A 5,951-nucleotide genomic window follows, 5' to 3' on the forward strand; every position below is an offset into this window, starting at 1 on the left:
CTGAAAGTCTCATTTAGATTCTAACTGCTTTGGAAGTTAGATACAGTATTGAACTTTCAGATTTATCTTAATGGTTTCTTTCTTGAATGTAGATCTGTATACATATTTCAACTATTTTGATAGTATTGAACATTATGCAGACCACATTTCTAAAGAAATTACTTGATCTATTGCATAAATCAGCATATTCATGGCTACTGTGGCAGCATTATGGACGTACATGAAATATGCAGTAGTCTTTCTATTTGGTAACATTATATATTATAAATGTGCATTGTGATCATCGATGTTATAAATGTAGCAGTTATATGAATCGAAAATAGTCCTAAACAAGTTACTATCCAAATAACATCTTTATCTGTATTATGTTTCATGCAGATTTCAATGAATCAATCTTCATTTTCTAGTCCCAGAAAACATATCTCAGTATGAAATGGTATACATCAATTAAATTTGAGCATAGTTGCTCTGATGCCAATTGTAAGATTACAACTATAATTAAACATGAAAACTCAATAAACTAGCACAGGTTTAGATAAATGTAAATAAACAGATACGAATGATAACTGACTTGGTTGATTGTTGTTGCAATCCATTCGATCTTCTCTAGATGCACACTGTATTTCTGCTTTTGCTTGATGGGACAAACCAGATGAGAATGACAGGACCCGACCCAAGTTTCGCCCCGAAACTCAGATACGAGCCTGTGGGCCACTTCAGGTGAATTTTGCCGAAAAATAGGCAGAACCTCCCCTAAAATAGGCAAGCCAAATATTCACAAAACCTGGACAAGTTTATAATAAACTCCTATTCACATGCACATCCATATTTACATTCCACATGTAAAAGTTACATTCAGAAAGTACGAATTCCACCTTCACTTCAATACGATAATAGATTCTCAAGCATTAACATTCTCCAAAATAAAAGGTTGTCGAGCAGTGCTACATAACTAAGCCGATATCCTACAAGGTAGTTAAGTATTAACCTACAGTCAAAAACGGAAGCGCTGGTTCCTATGCCTCAAGTTCCTGGACGCGATCTCGGCAAATTGAAATTCGGGCATTTGAAAAACGAAGGGCCCAAGGGAAAACATTTAAAATCCGTTAGAGTGAGTGGACAAAACTGAAATAAGTTATGAAACGATTAATTGAATGCTTCCCCATTTCTCTTGTTAACAAACCAACATGCAGCGAGATTCCATAATATTCCAACTCAATCCTTTTCAAGAAAACTCATTTGATGATTAGAAAGGACTGCTATCTAATCATCTCATGCCATCTGGAGGGACTGCTACCCAGATGACGTATCAGAAGGGTTGCCAACCAGAATAGGAGGCGGTGGGTAGAAGGGACTGCCAACTAGCCACAGGGAGTTAGAAGGGACTGCCAACTAACTACCTCATGTCATCTGGAAGGGACTGCCAACAGATGACGCATCGGAAGGGACTGCCAACCGGGATGTAGTCTGGAAGGGGCTGCCAACCAGACTATTACCTAGAAGGGACATCCAACTAGGTAATATACGCATGCGCTAAAGATAGCCTCCTTGCCAACTTTTTTCTTTAATCCATTTCTTTCATGATATCACATTTTCTCAAATAATATCCTTAAAAACTTAATACCATGCTGCATGCATTGTTTAAATAAAATAACAATCCACTCACAGGTGAGTCTCGCAGTTATTCCCGTTGCCTGCCCGTGTCCTCCTCACTCGAGGGTTCAGTATGTCCTATAGTAAATGGGCATGATATAATTAACCATAATGAGGAAACAATCTAAAATCAAAACTCATTCCTTCTGGAATTACTCATAAATTCTAAAAAAAATAAAAAGAATCCCACTCCTCAATTTGGAATTTATATTCTTGAATACAGAATTTCCTTACAAATCACGCCCTCGCTTAATCTTTAACCTTCACAAGGATCGTTTCGATAATATAATCAACTCCACTTCAATCCTTAATCATAATTAACCACAAAATATACATAATTTCCTTTTCCAAATCTCCACATTCTTTCTTAATCTTCCTTTCAATTCACAATCTCAACTCCAATCCCTCAACAAAGTAAGACAATTCCGCATATCATTAATAGCAATTAATCAAGAGATTTAACTCATACAATTTATAACCCATAATAATCAAAACAACTTAACAAACATCAAATTTCCAAGAAATCTCAAACCAAACAACCTCAAGCCTAAAACATAACTCAGAAATTAAATTAAGGGTTTTGGAGGTGCTCGCTCAGCCTCCTCACCACCACCACCACCACAGCAGCACGTGGCTTCACGCGCCACCACATCAACCACCAAATTCGGCCAACTAAACAAGTTCAAAACATCACCACAACACACCCATCAACTTCTATACCTGCAACAACAAACAATCCACACGGTTTGGCCGGAAAATCAACCTGAAACCAAGCAAACCGACGAGCTACTGTTCATCACCACTGTTCATCATCAATCCCACTTCCTCTGGCCAAATCAAGCTGAGATGAAAGAGGATGAAGAGAGGAAGCTTCGATGGCCGGCGACGAGTCCAACAAGGTCTGGCTGCGGTGATTTCGCCAGAATTTGGGTCCGGTCCGAGGAGAAGAGAAAAGAAAAGGGGAGGGCTGGAGGTCGGGCTCTGTCCCGATTTTTCACTCTCTCTCTCTCCTCTTATTTACCCACTTTACTCTTTTAGAAACCAGTAAATAAATAAATAAAAATGAATAGTAACTTCAATCATTAAATCACAACTTCCCCGTAACAACTCCAATCTAGACAAACTACGTGTCCACGAACTCGATTCTTCGTAACCTACGTATGACATTCACAAGGAGATTCCTAATTTACCGGGCTAAAGAAAAAGTCACTCTTCGGTCAATAACGGTAAAAAGTAACTAGTAAAAACTTTAAGGTACGGGGTATTACAGAGAATGAGTTTTTGTGTTGTAGCAGGGATCAAAAACGAAATCTTCACATACATAAGCTGTTGTGACAGTAGCAGTTACATGACAGTTCCTTCCATCAAGGAATTGTCAAAGTAACTGTTTGTCTTAATCAGATTTGTCCAAATGATCATACCATTTGAATTTTGAATTCAAAACAGATATACTTACACATTATCTTAATTCGGTTACTAAATTAAGTCTATATATATATATATATGTATGTAAGTGACTGCAGTTGTACTTTATAATCAAAATAATTTGTTTACATTAAGCTACCGTATATACAATATATAATATCTAGTTCATTCTGCTCATATGCAGTGTGATCAATCTTACACTTCTCTCCCAAAAAAAAAAAAAAAAAGCAGAGCAATTTATAGTGATGCATATGTGATAGTCCATTCGACTCTGACTGACTCTGACATATGCCCAATATCCACACATGATATATATCAAGGCTGCATATCAGATTGTTCAAGATTCTCCTACGGACTCAGTTGCTCTATGTTGAAATGAAAAAATACATACCCAATTACATTAAGTTTCGTCATTGAAAGAAAATAAGAGTGCTTTAATTTATGTAATATTAAAAGCCTTTTATCTCAAGAAAATAGCGGGCGAGTTTGACAGCTAGTGAAGCTTTAAACAAAAGAAACAATTAAGCTGCTGACTTCTAGCTTGTTTCAAAGTCTAGACAAGCAATTGAAAAAGAAGTTGCAGTCTTCACGTCAAAAGAAAAGGAGATAAAATGTCCAACTAGTTCACTTCAAGTTGAACTCTAAAACCCTCTGTGTTGTATACAAGCCAAACTCATCTCGGGTGCAGTATAAAAACACTACATGAAAAGAAGAAAAGGAGGGAGGACAACGGAGCACAGCAGCGTGGAAAAAATACAAGAAGGAGAAAGCAGCAAGCAGCTTGGAAGACAAAAGGTTCAGACCTCATTCCATTGCTCTCCACCACCTTCTCTTTTCTGTTGCAGCCCTCCTCACAACGGCACCTTCGGGTGTCAATGATGTCAAAGCCAACATGCGAGTAGCGTCCCGATGAACCATGCCGGAGCAGCGCCTCCGATGACCATGCCGGGCAACGTCCCGATGAACCATGCCGGGCAGCGACCCGATGAACTCATGCCAGGCAGCGTCCCGATGAACTCATGCCAGGCAGCGTCCCGATGAACTCATGTCGGGCAGCGTCCCGATGAACTCATGCAGGGCAGCGTCCCGATGAACTCATGCCGGGCAGCGTCCCGATGAATATACCGGAGCAGCGTCTCCGATGTTCTATAAACAGAACAGTCCTCCTATCACCATGTCAAATTAAAAGGGACCTGCCTTTAAAGCACCAACTCAAATAACACAAAAAATATGAACAAAGTCTAAGTAGACAGAGACTCACCTTCAAATTGAAGCTCTAGAGTCCTGACTGCAGCTGCTGTCCTCGCCTGGTACCTGCACAAAAGGGTTTGTCAAATTTAAAACCCTTAAAGTTGCAGCAATGGGAGTTGACAAAGCACAAAGAAATTGTTTTCGGTGCAAAGAAACTAAGAGAAAACGACAGAAGGTTCACCGTCGAATCAATTTCTGGAACTCTGAAATTTGTGACACCACAGCTCCTGTACTTGATTTGTACCTACATAAAAAATAATAAAGAGGTTTTGTTAATTTAACGAAAGCCTTGAAATTGCAGCAGTTGGTAATACAAATGGAAGGCAAAGTCTTCATGTTCACAATGAACCAAGGGCATTCTATTTGACCAAAGTACGAAGCAAAAAATAAAAAGCAAACAAAAAGGGAGCAAGAATGATATGCTGGTGGCATTTGCAGAAGAGAGTTCCATCAAATTGCACAAGTACAACGAGAATGACAAAAGCAAAATGACCAGCCTGCGTTCTCGGGTACGATATGTCGAGGTGCAAACAATTGTAAACAGAAGAAACAAAGTAGAAGCCGTGAGGTGGAATAGCAAGACAAAGTTCAAAACTTGATTATGGTGAATTGCTACAGCGTCAAGACCATTTGTCCTTGGGTAAAAATCAAATTCAACTACTCAAAGGCTGTAGCAAGTTTTAAGCCAATATTGCTGCAAGAATTCGAAGCGGTGCAGATATGAAAAAAAGCTAAAGAACAAAAGTCTTTGGTGGTGATCAATGTCAACAAAGCAATTCCAAGAACTCACAAATGCACAAAGCAATATAAAAAAAATGAAAGTTCTGGCAATGTTGTAGGCCATGTGAGAAGGTTTAATTAAGCTGAGAACTAAACAGAAGGCTTAATTAACAATTGCACAAGTTACAAGCTTGATGAGGTGTTGCCATAAGAACAAATGAAGAAAAGTCTAGCATTGATTTTTATAATCAAGTTTAAAGAAAACTTGGCGGTGGTATTGCAGATAAGAGAGCTTAATTAAGCTATACATGAGACAAAAAGCTTAATTAAATAAGGCAACAAAGCTTTGTAATGGGTTTGTGAATACAAAGGTGAAGAAGCAAAAAGGGAAAACTATAATTGAATACTTACCCGGTACAAATCACCGTGAGCCTAGGCCAATTCTCTCATCGAAATCACTGCAAAATATCAAAGGAAGGATGTCAAGACCTGCGCTCTCGGATTACGAAGCCAGAAGCAAAAATAAGTGGGAATTTCTTACCCAATTTCTCTTCACGGAATAGGAGGATGAAGCTGATTGCAAGCTTTATGTTGGGGAACTCTTTTGTGTCGAAAACCCAGTTGCAATTCCATCTCCAAGTTGGCTTCCAACCTCGAATCCAATTTGCAGAAGTTTGTGTCCTACTGTGTTTCGGATCGGGCGGACTGAAGGTAGTGGAGAGTGAAGCCAAGCAGTCGTGAGAAAGGGAAAATAAAAGAGTGATAAATAAAAATTATATAGCAGTTGGGCCGCTGGGAAGCTTTGGGTTTCTGAGAAGTTTATGGGTGTCCATAGTAAAATTTGATGCCCAAATAGAAGTTTGGTGCACTTCCCCAAATTCTTTTTAAGAAAAATTGAGACT

At 38.9% G+C, this 5,951-nt stretch overlaps 1 long non-coding RNA gene across 1 annotated transcript; it reads right to left on the bottom strand.

The window, feature by feature from the left end:
- Positions 1 to 4,255: 4,255 nt before the first annotated feature.
- On the bottom strand, positions 4,256 to 5,704 carry LOC112200409. The gene is made up of 4 exons (XR_002936306.2): positions 5,591 to 5,704; positions 5,461 to 5,507; positions 4,511 to 4,573; positions 4,256 to 4,392 (listed from the first exon to the last, which is right to left on the bottom strand). It is a non-coding gene; the product is annotated as an uncharacterized LOC112200409 (long non-coding RNA).
- Positions 5,705 to 5,951: the final 247 nt, after the last annotated feature.

The sequence above is a fragment of the Rosa chinensis genome, chromosome 4 (assembly GCF_002994745.2).
Source record: "Rosa chinensis cultivar Old Blush chromosome 4, RchiOBHm-V2, whole genome shotgun sequence".
NCBI lineage: Eukaryota > Viridiplantae > Streptophyta > Magnoliopsida > Rosales > Rosaceae > Rosa > Rosa chinensis.